Source organism: Pinus tabuliformis, chromosome 9 (assembly GCF_031772625.1).
Source record: "Pinus tabuliformis cultivar Carrire ecotype Pingquan chromosome 9, CPIR1, whole genome shotgun sequence".
In the NCBI taxonomy this organism is placed as follows: domain Eukaryota; kingdom Viridiplantae; phylum Streptophyta; class Pinopsida; order Pinales; family Pinaceae; genus Pinus; species Pinus tabuliformis.
The window spans coordinates 1,427,860,816-1,427,877,635 of NC_142307.1; the positions used below are offsets into that span (position 1 = coordinate 1,427,860,816).

At 32.4% G+C, this 16,820-nt stretch overlaps 1 pseudogene across 1 annotated transcript; it reads right to left on the reverse strand.

Moving 5' to 3' along the window:
- Nucleotides 1-1,174: 1,174 nt before the first annotated feature.
- On the reverse strand, nt 1,175-9,679 carry LOC149153911 (uncharacterized; annotated as a pseudogene). Its single transcript, XR_016263342.1, has 5 exons — nt 9,650-9,679; nt 3,839-3,904; nt 3,738-3,764; nt 3,315-3,641; nt 1,175-1,907 (listed from the first exon to the last, which is right to left on the reverse strand). The product of XR_016263342.1 is annotated as an uncharacterized LOC149153911 (transcript).
- Nucleotides 9,680-16,820: the final 7,141 nt, after the last annotated feature.

A 16,820-nucleotide genomic window follows, 5' to 3' on the forward strand; every position in this document is an offset into this window, starting at 1 on the left:
TCCAGTCTCAACAACTGTCAGAAAATATTGCTCTCCCTGAAAACTGTCATAATGCTCTGAATTGTTAGTTTCCATATGATACATGGGATTCTTGCAAGCATCCTGTAACTTTCATAGAAGTACCTTTGTAAATCAAATCATGTCCTGATGATGAGTCTTGGTCTAGACTCGAAACGTCAACAAAGAAAAAATGAAAACTGTGGAATATCCCAGTTCAGATTCTATAAAAATGTTATTAACAAATCTATTTAACCATGCATTTTGATCCCCCAACAGGCACATGTTGCAAGATTCCATTTTGAGGCTTCCTTGACATGGGTTTTCCATCAGATTGATAATTACAGGCATCACACCCTGATCCACTTTTGATAATGTTAGCAGGAGGAATGAAGAAATCCATTGAAAGGCCAGGCACATTGAAAACCACGTCGTCAATTGTCCATGTTTCTTCCATTCTTGTTCTGGTATGGCTCATTGAACACTCTCCAAATTTAAAAATAGTGACAACTGATCGACCTGAATGAGCAATCATCACATCATCTACTGCTCTATAATTGTTGATAGTTGTTTCTATGGTGGTTTCCCATTAAACAACGTCTATTCCAGTGGCTTGAATCCGTGTAAGATGGGAATCTTCCAAATATAATTTCTGTAGGTCCATCACTCCTTTCGTGCAGAGTTGAAGGATCAACAACAAGGTTTAAAATGAAGCAATCTTCATCTCCAATTTTCTTTTCTCCCAAGAAACGAGCATTTGAAAACATGATTGTCGTTGTTCTAGGATCTAAACCCTGAGAATAGAAAGGTCAACAAGAACAAGAACGTGGATCATCACCAAAACAAGTTAATGTAAGCTGCATAGTTGCCATGCTCCTAAGCTCAGTCCCCTGAATTGTGATTTGCATTTGAAAAAAAATTGCCATTGCAAACATACATACATGCAGTTTTGTTACCAACTTCAATGCTCTATTCAGAAAAGCCAGAAATGCAGTTCAGTTGGCAACTTCATATGGCATGTGAATCTGAAGTAGAAATGTCAACTACTGTTACTATTCTGCTGCCAAACTGGAGATTACAGGGCGTTGCCCGCAATTAACTTTTAGAAAATTCCAAACTCATTGAAACCTAGCAACAAAACTATGCTTTTTAGGAATTGTATAATAAAATGGTATTCCAATCTCAACAACTGTCAGAAAATACTGCTCTCCCTGAAAACTGTCATAATGCTCTGAATTGTTAGTTTCCATATGATACAGGGGATTCTTGCAAGCATCCTGTAACTTTCACAGAAGTACCTGTTGAAAAGTTGAGGCAGTATCAGAATTAGAAATCCAAACCTATAAAAATGTTATTAACAAATCTATTTAACCATGCATTTTGATCCCCCAACAGGCACATGTTGCAAGATTCCATTTTGAGGCTTCCTTGACATGGGTTTTCCATTAGATTGATAATTACAGGCATCACCCCCTGATCCACCTTTGATAATGTCAACAGGAGGAATGAAGAAATCCATTGAAAGGCCAGGCACATTGAAAACCACGTCGTCAATTGTCCATGTTTCTTCCATTCTTGTTCTAGTATGGCTCATTGAACACTCTCCAAATTTAAAAAGAGTGACAACTGATCGACCTGAATGAGCAATCATCACACCATCTACTGCTCTATAATTGTTGATAGTTGTTTCTATGGTGGTTTCCCACTAAACAACATCTATTCTAGTGGCTTGAATCCATGTAAGATGGGAATCTTCCAAATATAATTTCTGCAGGTCCATCACTCCTTTCGTGCAGAGTTGAAGGATCAGCAGCAAGCTTTAAAATGAAGCAATCTTCATCTCCAATTTTCTTTTCTCCCAAGCAACGAGCATTTGCAAACATGATTGCTGTTGTTCTAGGATCTAAACCCTGAGAATAGAAAGGTCAACAAGAATAAGAACGTGCATCATCACCAAAACAAGTTAATGTAAGCTGCATAGTTTCCATGCTCCTAAGCTCAGTCCCCTAAATTGTGATTTGCATTTGAAAAAAAATTGCCATTGCAAACATACATACATGCAGTTTTGTTCTAATATTTTTCAAGTTTAATAAAAACAACTAAATATTAACATTTGCTTTTGATACTCATAAAAAATTCAACATGGACTGATTAAATTCGAAAAACCCAACGTAAAAGAAAAATCTACATGGTTGATTAAATTAGACATTCAGTTTACCACTGCTTGAAATTAGACAAAATTAGAGTTTTTCATAAATAATTCACCTTATGCAGTGATTGATGTCCTAGGATCTAAACCACAGGGGAAAAGAAATTAACCAAGCATAAGAACATGCATCATTATAAACACATTAATATGAGATATTATTAGACGAACCACCAATAAATTGCTTTCGCAACAATCTCCATAAGACTAACTTTAGCAGTCTGAACTCTCTTCTATTTATCTTTTGCAACCGCTCATGCTAAAATTCTCAACTCTTAACTTAATCACAACCTGATCCAAGAGCCTATTCTTCAAGCAGCAATGCATAATCTATTTGCTTATTTCTCATTGGATAAAACTGCAATCTAGGCCATAATCTGCAAGCACTCATTTTAAGACATCAACCTCTGGTTCTCTCATCCTAACTGGGAAACTAGTCGACAACCATCTGTACTATTTCTGTCAACTTAATCCTAAAACCTAGTACCTAGACTACATGAACACTCGCACCAATCTTACTGAAACTTAGCCTGATCATAGAGACTCACAAATCCTGGCCAAAACTGTGTCATTCAAACCACCATAACCAAGAAAATCATCATTTACCAAAATCAACCTTTGTGCTAAACCAGCTCTGCATGCAAACATAGAAAACCCATGAATTTTATTGAATTCTGACCAGCTGTTGAAGCCCATTATGGACACAGTTGTACGAATGCTTTTAACTTCACTGTGTTCTCAATCTGATCCTCATTCTAGGCCTACTTTGCATGTATTAGACTCACAAACCCTGGCCAAAAAGGTGTCATTCAAACAACCATACCATACCAAGACAATCATCCTTCACTAAAATAGACCTTTATGTAACCTACTTTGCATGCATGCATAAAAAAATCAAGAATTTATTGAATTTTGACCAGCTGTAAAAACCAATAAAATGCAGTCATATTAACGCATTTACTTACTGGACTCGCAATTTGCTCTTCATCCTAGGCCTAGTCTACATGCTTTCATACTAAAAAAATATGACTTTCACTGAATCACGAGATGACTTTTAAACACATTCTGCAACCAAAAGATCCTCATTCTTGTGCCATCGGAATAGACATACCTGAAGAGCCCGGCGCAGAGCACGAGGAGGACCTTTGGCAGCGTGTGAACCAAGCCAGGGTGTGTGCCACTAGACAATCTTCCCGTTGCTTCCAGCATGCATTTTTCTCCCACCCAAAACTAACTCCACTGACCACGTATCACGCATCATTTGCCACAATACAAAGCATCCAGTTTCGCTAGCCTTTAGCGAATAATTTCGACAAGCTTTCGTAGCCATTTCAGCTTCTGAGGATACTATTTTGACTCTACCCAATATGTATGAGCTCTTTATCGAATTCTGAAACTTGAGGTAGCCAGTGGCAGCCTGCCACCCTCTGTTGCCAAGCTGTGTTGAGCTGTGCGGCCGGGGTCACCAGATTGAAAGTAGGCAAGGAAGGCCCCGCTCAAGGGAACACCATCATCCAAATACAACCCATCCTACCTCTATGCGCTCCGTTGGTTTGCATCCCTGCAGAAACAAGAAAACCAGTAAAAAAAAAAGATAACCCTAAAACAGAACAAAAGCAAAAGCAAGAAACCTACCTTGGCGCTCCTCCTCTGCAGAAAAATCCACCCTGCGCGGCCCTCCTCATCCTCCTGGCCCTCCTCCTGCAGAAAAAGCTCGTGCAGCACACAACAGACCGGCTAGGTAGACGGACAGGCTGGGCTGGGTTTAATTAATTTTTTAACTAATTAATAACTGTTTTTTAATGTTTTTTTTGGACAATAAATAATTGTTGAATCGTCTAACAATAGATCTAACGGTTAAAATTAGGACAGAAAAGCATTCAGGGGAGTTCATTTCAGAGAGAAACGCCTTACGGCGTAATTATTGATATGGTTAATTTGTTTCTACATTAAAAGGTACTCATATCCTTTAACATATTTTGCGGTTCACATGCAAAAGTAAAATCAAGTAAAATGTCCAAGATAAAAAATAAAAAAAAGATAAAATTCTTGTCTCTCTTTTATATATATATATTTGTGTTATATATATATTTTTTTTAGCAGTGAAAATTATTTATATAGTGGAATTAGAGAGAAATGGGTGACTATATTTGTCACTGTGATTAACACTCTTCATCCTAAAACAAAATGAGCAACATTAGTTCTATTCGACCTCTCTCCTATAAGCTAATAATTATTGGGATGGTTAATTTTGTTTCTACATTAAAGCGTAATCATATCCTTCAACATATTTTGTAATTCAAATGCAAAATTTGCCCCTGTATTTTTTTATCAATATTTATTTACCGTAAATCATTATGTAATCTCTCTTTCTATCTTAATATATATAGCCAAAAGAAACTAGTGATATAATGGAATTCAAGGAAAATGGGTTACTTTCTATTTTTCACTTAGTTATCTTTCCAAAAGAAATTAATGATACGGTGGAATTCGAGAAATTTTTTTATTTTTCACTTACTTATCCTTACTCATTATACAACACAACGATGAATGGCACTAGCTCTAGTAAACCTCTTTCCTATGAGTTGATCATTATTAATATGGATAGTTGTTTTTCTATGGTAACGGACAATAATGTTATTCGTTTGCACGGGATATATTTTCACTTAATATATCTATCTATAGATATAGATATATAAGTAAATATTTAGAAAAGTATATTAAGTTAAAAGTAAATTTATTAATATTATTGAAAAGTTAAAATAATTAGTATAATTACATTAAAAATTAATTTGGTTAATATAGTTGAAGGTTTTATAAATATGACAAAAAAATTATTGTAATACAAAAAGTACTTTACTAATATAGGCATTTACTTGATTAACCATGTATAAAAAAGTTATGGGTCAACTTTAATTTAAGAAAAAAATGAATTATACATCTTATTGTAAAATGGACTATTTTTCTAAACAAAATTTGTTTAAATATGAATGAAAGGTATAAACAATAATGAGGAACTTATAATGGAGGAACTTATTAGAATTGGAATAATCTCAAATTCCTAAGAAATTGGTGGGTGGGGAGCCACTTGACAGGAATCTAATTTTTAATTTTATTAAAAGTAATTGACTATTTTGCTAAATAAATGAATGTTATAAATAATATTGAGGAACTTATCATGCACGGACATATTAGAATTGGAATAATCTCAAATCCCTAAAAAATTGGTGGGCTCAGCGTGAATCTATTTTTTTAAAATTTGTTAAAAGTCAATTTAACCTAACAAACACTGTAATACACTACATCCATTGATAAGCATTCCCTTGATATTCAATCTAAGGCCTCAATTAAAAAAATTTAAAAAACTAACAAATCTGTCTATCTTAAATTGAAATAAAAAACCTTCAACAAATAAAATACATTCTCAATATATTAATATTTAAATAAATTATTTAAATATTTTTTTATATAAGATTGTTTATTAAAAATCAAAATAAATAAATTACATAAATCCAAAACTACCACTTTTTAACATACCAACTTATAAATAATTCAATTGTCAACATTAATTTTTTAACTCTTATTATATGTATGTTTAGCATTGATAGATAAACATATATTTATTAAAAATATTTATGATATTTTTGTCTATTTTTTCTCCTTATTTATAATAATGAAAAAATGTTTTTAACAAAGAATATTTTTATATTATATATTTATTTAAACATAATTATTTATTTATTAATATTTTATTTAACTTTTCTTATTTTACTTATTCTTATTTTAAATTTATTCATTATTTCTGTTTTTATTATTATTCATTAATTATCTTTCTAATATTTATTAATAAATAGGTTGTGAGATGTTTTTTTGAAATTCAAAATATTATTAAACTATTTATTTTATTTTTTGTAGCTTTTGTGATCCATAATGAATTAAACAAAGTCTTTCGATAAAAATCACATGAGAGATTTATTGGCCAACGCATTTCAAACCAACAAGTGTGGTTCATCATCAAGACCAGATGAAGAGGTAGACCATGGAAAAGGCTTAAATAGAGAGCAATGTAGAGACATAATTTCAAGTAATGACTATATTTGAGCAATAATGTTTAAATTATAATATTAATATGTTAATATATTAAAAACAAATATTATTAAGTAATTACTATATTAAATGGCTAGTTTTTGGAAAAAATATTTAAATAATGATATGAGTTTATTAATTTATTAAAATATTAATATGTAAGAGCTAGCTAGTTTTTGAAAAATAATATTTAAATTAATTTATTAAAACTTAAAACCAAATATTACTAGTTTTTTAAATATAATATTTGAACTGTGATATTAGTTTATTAATTTATTAAAACAAATATTAGTAAGTAACCGCTATATTAAACAACAAGTTTTTAAAATAAATAAATAAATAATCAAAGTCAAAGGAGGGGAGTTAAAAATTATAAAAACGAGTGAAGACCCTAATCGAGAAAAGATCATTTGATAAATAAATAACTAATGGAAATAAAATAAATTAAATTAAAAAATATTAATGGAAAATAAATAAAATAAAACAAAAATATACACAAGTCAATCTATATATATAATAGCAATAAATAAATAAATAAATAACATATATATATATATATATATATATATATATATATATATATATATAGAAATAAATAAGACGACGGGTCAACAATAAAATATGGGGCTCAGGCCCATTAAACAAATAACAAAAATACCAAAAGGACTTAAGAATGAATAGGATCATAAAATACATAAAAACATGAAGGATCAAGAAAATAAACTCTAATGAAGAATAAATCAACAAAAATACCATAAAAGGGATGCCAATACCTACATAGATTATAAAAAATAAAAAAAAGCCTAGGAGGACAAGACAAAGACCCAACTTCTACTAATATTCCAACCATCATCTCTATTCAAATTATTGGGTCTTTTTTCAATTTCTAGGGTCTCCCTCAATTTACGATGATGAAAATGACTAACCTTAGCAACGACTTGGGCCTCCTCAATGCAGATGTGATGCTTAGATTTATTTGCATGCTCTGCCAAAGCAAAGAAGCGGGTCCTGCCATGCTTGATGTCAGCAACATGCTCATGAATCCTTTGATTAATCGAGTGACCAGTCTCACTAATGTAGGGAGTCCCACAAGAACATGAGATAATGTAAACACCCTTCATATTCTTGGGGTCCACTGGGTCTTTTACAGATCTAAGGGAGCTCCATATGGTATTTAAAGGCCGAATGGTTGAAGCCACCTTATGCTTCCCTAGGATCCTTGCAATCTTGTCAGTGGTCCCTTGGATAAAAGGAAGATGAACACCAGAAAATCGATCCTTGGTATCTTTCTTAGCACTAGGACCTTTTTCAGCTCTGAGGAAAGCCTTAGTACATTGGTGTCTACTATACCCATTATTAAAGAAAACACTTAGGAGATGTGCTTTCTCTTTCTTGAGATGGTTCTCATCGGAAACTCTTAAAGCTCTAGTTGCTAAGGTGTTGAGAACACCAAGCTTTTGAGCTAGGAAATGATGAGAATTAGCATGAAGATATTGTTCTGTATGAGTTTTCTTACGATATACCTGATGAGAGAAAGAGCCATTATCATTCATTGAGTGAAGGACGTCAAGGAAGGGAAGATTACCGTTACATTCAAATTCCATGGTGAACTTTATAGAACTAGATTGATTGTTAAGATGGAGGAAAAATATTTCCAACTTTTCTTTACCATGGGACCAGATGACAAAAGTTTCATGCACAAACCTCTTCCACAACTTAGGCAGAAGATGAGAAGAGGCTAAGGCCTTTGATTCAAAATCCTCCATGAATAGATTAGATACGATAGGGGAGAGGGGGGAACCCATGGCGACACCACAAGTTTTCTCATAGAATTTCGCATTGAATGAAAAGAAAGTAGAAGTAAGACAAATACCAACTAAATAAGCCGTATCAGGATCTGTGATGCACTTGATGACTTTGATGGCCTCGTTGATACGGATATTAGTGTAGAGAGAGACCACAACGAAGCTCACAAGCTTGTCATCTAGATCAAGCTTGAAACTCTTTAACTCATTAACAAATGATGCAGAGTCCTTGACGAAGGATTTTGTATGGCCAATAAGGGGCTTAAGCTTCTGGGCTAAATATTTAGCAAGAAGATAAGTTGGCCCTCCTATCGTGTTGACAATGGGTCTCAAAAGAGCCCCTTCCTTATGAATCTTTGGTAGACCATAGATTCTAGGGGTAAGAGGGAAACTTTCAATAAGCTTATGACTGAACGAGCTGACTGAGCTACTAGCCATTATAGCAAGAGCCACACTTTTGGAAATCTTCTTTAGAGGATCCTTGTTGAGTTTCCTGTAGCTCCCGCTATTATGGAGGTGGTCCAACATCTTTTGATGGTAATCATCTTTATCAAGAATAAGCACAACACCACCTTTGTTGGCTTTGAGAATAACAATATTCTTATTATCATTTAACGATTTGAGAGCATCAAACTCAGGTTTGCTAATGTTATTTTTGGGGTGCTTTGCCTTTCTAAGAACAACTGCACAATCTTGACGAATGATATCTTTACTGATGTCCAGTAAGTCTCTAATACCATATTCAATGTCACATATGATATCGTCGACCAGGATCTTTCTAGGAGCAAGAGAAAAATTTAAACCTTTCTCCAAAAGGCTAAAGACAGGGGGATCAAAAGAAAAGCTAGAGAGATTGAAAACCCTATTACTAGAAGAGGAAAGAAAATTAGAACAACCAATATTATCTAGACTTAGAGTCTTATTACCAATCCTATTATTATTACAATTATCAGAATTGAAAACAAAGTCACTAACCTCATTCTTATTATTATTATTATTATTATCCAAACATAAATTATTATTGCTATTATTAATATTATTATTCCTATGTGAGGTGAAATTATAATCACTATTATTAGTATTACTATTAAACCAATTCATATTATTATTGTTATTGTTATTATTTAACTGAATATTATTATTAATAGAATCACTTCCACTATTATTGAAACCAACAAAATCCAAAGAAGAATTAACAGACAATGAACCTGAGGGAATCTAACCCAGTGAATACGAGATTTTTCTAGCTTCACCTTTGATGTAAGAAGGGTGAGAAGCACCGTCAACCCAAGATCGGAGAGTAGAGATTTGATTAGAATTAATTCTGCTTTTGGAAGGACCACGAAAGCAGCTACTCATTAGGCTACGAGATGAATTTCTCCGAGAGCTTACTGAACTTCATGGACTGCTTTACTTTCCATATTTCTTCTAGACGAGAAGATTTCAGAGCCGAGCATGCTTCGATATTTGACCAAAGGGGAGCAGAGATTTGGTTTGAAAGTTCCAAATGGAGATACAACAAATTACGAGAAATGAAATCCAAAACCTTTCTCACCCTGCCAATCTCCAAACGAACCAATGTCATGCTACCATTAAGAAAAATACAATAGCCACTAGAATTATTAAGAGGTGCTTACTCTGAGCGAACGAAAGAACAAGGGAAGAGTCTCTACATTGTTTTAGAAAATTCAGATCTGTCTTCAACTTGAAAAACCTTATGTGGGACCGTTCAAAGTGATGAACTTTAATAGCAGTGGCCCTTTCATATAGGGTAGTAATTTCTGTATTCAATCTTCTGTGATCCATAATGAATTAAACAAAGTCCTTCAGTAGAAATCACATGAGAGAATTTTTTGGCCTATGCATTTTGAACCAACAAGTGTGGTTCATCATCAGGACCAGACAAAGAGGCAGACCATGGCAAAGGCTTAAATAGAGAGCAATGTAGAGACATAATTTCAAGTAACGACTATATTTGAACAATAATGTTTAAATTATAATATTAATATATTAAAAAAAAACAAATATTATTAAGTAACGACTATATTAAACGGCTAGTTTTTGAGAAAAATATTTAAATAATGATATTATCTCATTAACTTATTAAAAATATTAATAGGTGACGGCTATAATAAATGGCTAGTTTTTGAAAAATAATATTTAAATTAATTTATTAAAACCAAATATTACTAGTTCTTGAAAAGTAATATTTAAATAATGATATTAGTTTATTAGTTTATTAGTCTATTAAAATATTAATATGTAACAGCTATATTAAACTGCTAGTTTTTGAAAAATAATATTTAAATAATGATATTAGTTTATTAATTTATTAAAATATTAATATGTAACGACTATATTAAACGGCTAGTTTTTGAAAAATAATATCTAAAATAATTTATTAAAACCAAATATACTAGTTTTTGAAAAAAGAATATTTAAACTGTGATATTAATTTATTAAAACAAATATTAATAAGTAACCCCCCGGATGCGGGTGATTAGAGGAGCATTTACAGCGATGGGACTGGAGTGGACGGAGTCGATGCGCCATCTGCCAGCCATGAACAGAGGACGGAAGGCCATGTGGAGGGAGGATTGTCCGCAGGTGGGCTTGAAAGAATGTAAGGGAATGTTTGAGGCCAGCATTAATATGCCGTCCCTCCTCGCGTGCGATGACTGTTATCGGCCTTCGGCTCCCATGAATGCCATAGTTATGGCGGGAGGGTCTCGAGGCAGAGGAAATTGTATTTTAGCCAGTTTCCGCCATGGTTATTTTATGATGTTTCTTATGCTGTTTTGGATGGGTGCGGGTGTTGCTGGTGCAAAGGCTTCGTGGTGGTTGGGCTTTGGCTCTTATTCACTGTCCTCCGCTGTGGTTGTGGGCACTCGTCCGCAAGCTGGTGTGCTCGGTCCGCGCGGTACCTCCCCTAGTGTTTGTGTTGTTCATATTTGCGCCGCTGTCATGCCTCGGCTCCGCCAAAGGATGCTCAGCCGCAGAGGCTCAGCACGAGGTGCTCCTTCACGCCCTTCCTCTGGTGACGCCGCCTTGAGTCAGGAACCTCGTTCACGTAGTGGAAGAGGGGGCATTCTGAGGCCCAACCAATTCCTTGAACCCAACTCTCCAGGCTCTTCGACTTCGCCCTCCTTCGGCTCTGCTATCTTCACCCTTAATTGCTCCCTTAATCGCCCTCGGATCACTGCACACGTTTCTATCCTCTTTTTAGAGGAAGCCCAAGAAGAGGGTGATCCTAGTGCTCCAATGCCAATTACAGAGGATGCCCATGCAGAGGGCGAACCCAGTGCTCCGATGTCAATTGCAGGCTTGCAGCGAGAGACGGAACCGCTGGTCAGCATTGTCAATGTCAATCCTATGGTGCCTGTTCCTCCGGTCACGCGCGAAACTGAGGCTTCCCAAGCTCAGGACCTGGCTGAAGGGGGTTGGTGCAGGATCGTGGAGGAGATACCAGATGCTTAGTCAAGCTTTGCAGCTTCTTAACAGGTTTTGCGGCCCAGTTGATAGGGCTTTTTTGCTAAATGTGTCAAACTCTGTTTCTGCTATCGTGTCGAGGTCAATCTCTAGTTTCTGTTGTGTTTCATTGCTGTTTATGTTCTTCAGGATCCCCTGCGTGGGAATGCAAAACTAAATCTAGTCCAACTTCTCAGTTTTTGGATTTTGTCTGTCTCAAACGGCCTTCCTCTCAGGCTAGTTGGCTCACTATGCTCAGCATGTTGTAATTTTACTCTTTTACTGTGAATAATAGTATAGTCTTATTTAGAAAAAAAAATATTAATAAGTAACCGCTATATTAAACAGCTAGTTTTTAAAATAAATAAATAAATAATCAAAGTCAAACTTTAAAAGAGGGGAGTCAAAAATTATAAAAACGATTGAAGACCTTAATCAAGACAAGGTCATTTGATAAATAAAATAACTAATGGAAATAAAATAAAATAAATTAAAAAGAATTAATGGAAAAATAAGTGAAATAAAACAAATATATATATATATATATATATATATATATATATAGTAAATAAATAAAAAACAGAAACATATATATATATATATATATATATATCCAAAGAAAAATAATCAATAAATAAAACGGGGTCCACAATAAAATATGGGGCTGAGGCCCATTAAACAAATAACAAAAATACTAAAAGGAGTTAAGAATGAATAGGATGATAAAATACATAAAAAAGACGAAGGATCAAGAAAATAAACTATAATGAAGAATAAATCAACAACAAATACTATATACCTACATAGATTAAAAAAAACAAAAAAAAAACTAGGAGGACAAGACAGGGACCCAACTTCTACTAATACTCCAACCGTCATCTCTATTCAAGTTATTGGGTCTTTTATCAATTTCTAGGGACTCCCTCAATTTACGATGATGAAAATGACTAACCTTAGCAACGACTTGGGCCTCCTCAATGTAGATGTGATGCTTAGATTTATCTGCATGCTTTGCCAAAGTAGAGGAGCGGGTCCTGCCATGCTTGATGTCAGCAACATGCTCACGAATCCTTTGATTAATCGAGTGACCAGTCTCACCAATGTTGGGAGTCCCACAAGAGCATGGGATAATGTAAATACCCTTCATATTCTTGGGGTCCACTGGGTCTTTTACAGATCTAAGGGAGCTCCGTATGGTATTTAAAGGTCGAAAGGTTGAAGCCACCTTATGCTTCCTTAGGATCCTTGTAATCTTGTCAATGGTCCCTTGGATAAAAAGAAGATGAACACCATAAAATCGATCCTTGGTATCTTTCTTAGGACTATGACCTTTTTCAGCTCTGAGGAAAGCCTTAGTACATTGGTGTCTACTATACCCATTATTAAAGAAAACACTTAGGAGATGTGCTTTCTCTTCCTTGAGATGGTTCTCATCAGAAACTCTTAAAGCTCTGGTTGCTAAGGTGTTGAGAACACCAAGCTTTTGATCTGGGAAATGATGAGAATTAGCATGAAGATATTGTTCCGTATGAGTTTTCTTATGATATACCTGATGAGAGAAAGAGTCATTATCATTCCTTGAGAGAAGGACGTCAAGGAAGGGAAGAATACCATTACATTCAAATTCCATGGTGAACTTTATAGAACTAGATTGATTGTTAAGATGGAGGAAAAATAGTTCCAACTTTTCTTTACCATGGGACCAGATGACAAAAGTGTCATCCACAAACCTCTTCCACAACTTAGGCAGAAGACGAGAAGAGGCTAAGGCTTTTGATTCAAAATACTCCATGAATAGATTAGCTACCACAGGAGAGTGGGGGGAACCCATGGTGACACCGCAAGTTTGGTCATAGAATTCCCCATCGAATGAAAAAAAGTAGAAGTAAGACAAATACCAACTAAATAAGCCGTATCAGTATCTGTGATGCCCTTGATGACCTCGATAGCCTCGTTGATAGGGATATTAGTGTAGAGAAAGACCACATCGAAGCTCACAAGCTTGTCACTTGGATCAAGCTTGAAACTCTTTAACTCATTAACAAATGATGCAGAGTCCTTGACAAAGGATTCTATATGGCCAACTAGGGGCTTAATCTTATGGGCTAAATATTTAGCAAGAAGATAAGTTGGCCCTCCTATCGTGTTGATAATGGGTCTCAGAGGAACCCCTTCCTTATGAATCTTTGGCAGACCACAGATTTTGGGGGTAATAGGGCAACTTTCAATAAGCTTCTCACAGAACGAGCTGACCGAGCTACTAGCCTTTATAGCAAGAGCCACACTTTTGGAAATCTTCTTTAGAGGATCTTTGTTGAGTTTCCTGTAGCTTCTGCTATTATGGAGGTGGTCCAACATCTTTCGACGGTAATCATCTTTATCAAGAATAAACACAACACCACCTTTGTTGACATTGAGAACAACAATATTCTTATTATCGTTTAACGATTCAAGAGCATCAAACTCAGGTTTGTTGATGTTATTTTTGGGGGGCTTTGCCTTGCTAAGGACAACCGCACAGTCTTAACGAATGATATCTTTAGTGATGTCCGGTAAGTCTCTAATACCATATTTAATGTCATATATGATATCGTCGACTGTGATCTTTCTAAGAGCAAGAGAAAAATTTAAACCTTTCTCCAAGAGACTAAAGATAGGGGGATCAAAAGAAAAGCTAGAGAGATTGACAACCCTATTACTAGAAGAGGAAAGAAAATTAGAAGAACCAATATTATCCAGACTTAGAGTCTTATTACCAATCCTATTATTATTACAATTATCAGAATTGAAAAGAGAGTCAATATCCTCATTAATATTATTATTATTACACCGAGTGATGATATTATTATTATTATTATTATCCAAACATAAATTATTATTGCTATTCTTAAAATTATTATTCCTATGTAAGGTGAAAATATAATCATTATTATTAGTATTACTATTAAACCAATTCATATTATTATTATTATTTAATTGAATATTATTATTTTATATTTGATGGAATTTAATTGTTGTATTTCTATATTATTTATTTGTATTTTAAGATCAAACTTACTAGTTCAGTTTTAAATGATGAACCACATTGTGTGGTCCCCAAAACATTGATTATAAAATTATTAATGTGATTTATCTAAACTTTTTTTTATAAACATTAGGAATCACAAAAACTTGCACATAAAAATTTTCAAATAATGAAATTTTTAGAATTAGGTATTTCCAAATGATTAGTTTTTAAATAATTAATTTTTTATATATTTTTTTTTATGAAAAAATTATTTAAATGCTCACTATTATTTTTGAAATTGATAAATATTTCTTTTCCTTCGAAAAATTATTAGTAAATTTACAATATTGATATTTTTTTTAAATTAAAAAAAATACCTATGGGAAGGACTGGACCACTTTTCGAAGGGCGAAAAAAAACCAATTTTGATCTCTAAATGCCAACACCATGAAATATGAAGGATAATCATTATGTTCTTAAATATGAAGGATAATCATTATGTTTTTAATGCATTTTTAAAGACCACGTATTATAAGAAGTCATGGATATCAAATTGTCTGTTAGCTATGTCTAAATTTGCGATTCAAGGTGATTATGTTGCTTCATTTGAATTTGGTGTTAATATCATATTTATTTAAGAAAACATGAATAACAAACTTTTAATATTTGAAATATTATAGTAATTCTGGAAATTAATGAATTAAATCGTGAGCGACTATATTACACAATGTAGGTTAAGGGACGGTGTCTATTATTGTTTTAACATTTTCATTCAAGTTATAAAATGTATCTTTTTATGTCAATTTAATTTCACATATTCTAGCAGGGACATTTTGGTTTTTTTGGGCATTATTTTTGGGATGATTTTGTTTAAAGTTTAATTAGAAATTAGATAAATTATAGTGTAATTATAGTGTAAAGTTGTTGAGTTTTCATAATTTAAAGGTTTTAAAGCTTTTTCAAAGAAGTAAATTTATTTTTATATTTTCCAAAATGTAAACAAAATTTATATAGTTTTAAATATAATCTAAAAAAATAATTAATAAAATATTATATTGTTAAATATTGTTAGTCAAAATTAAAAAATATGATTAACCAATATTGTTTATATTAATATATACACATTTTAATATATATAAGTTTATTATATATATGTATTTTACTTTTTATTAATATATATAATTTTTTTATAATTAAATTTATTAAAATATGTTTTTAATATAATAATAAACCACTTTAAATTGAAAATATCGAAAAAAAATATATAAGTCATGAAAATAGAAATAATAAAAATAAAAAAGTTAAATAAAAAAGAAATAAAATAAAAATGAAAAATTAGTAACTAATTAAAATAAAAATTACTACACAACATATAATAAAACTTTCACCAATCACTTTACAAATAAATAAATTTAAATAATAATAAAAAATAACAAAAATTAAATTCATAATATTAAATTATAAATAAACAACATAGTTAAAACAAACTAATATAAAAACGGAACTAAATAAGTGTAATACAAAACTAAATAAGCAATACCATACTATTACACGTATAATAAATAATAAAACAAAATAATCTCACCGCAAATTATATCTAAAACTTCACCTCATTAGAATACGCCATTTGAGAGATACTTTAAGCGTGGTCCTCCAAAACGAATTGAAGCGAATTGCGTAGAATGTTGAGTAAAACATCAAAATGGCGTTAAGTACATTTATTTTCGCAAATCAAGAGAGCTGGTGTTAGAGATTGTAAATATTGGTCGTTTTAATCGTGTGTGAAAATAATTATGTAATTCAATGCCAGCTATACTTACTGTTTTTTAGACTCATTGTTAGATAAATTAATTTTGAAATGGTTTATATATATAAAAACACAATATCTCTGATTTGATTTTTTTTAATATATAATTATAATTTTCTACGATAATTACTTTATGAAAATATATTATTTAAGTGCAAAGTATGTTTTGAATTTATATGTGTAATTAATGATTGTATCAATTATATTAACATGAATTTTTCCTAAATTGAAACAAATCTTCCAATTAAGCATTAAATTATTAATATTTCTAAATAATAATAATTACACATAGAACTAAATGATTCTAAGTATTATTGAAATGATTAATTTTCTAAGTATTGTAATATATTTTTTTTCCTAATGTTCTTTCGTTCACTTGAAAATTTATACTTTAACTGGCACTTTTCAACAAATATCTAGATTAAATCCGACAAATATGTCCAT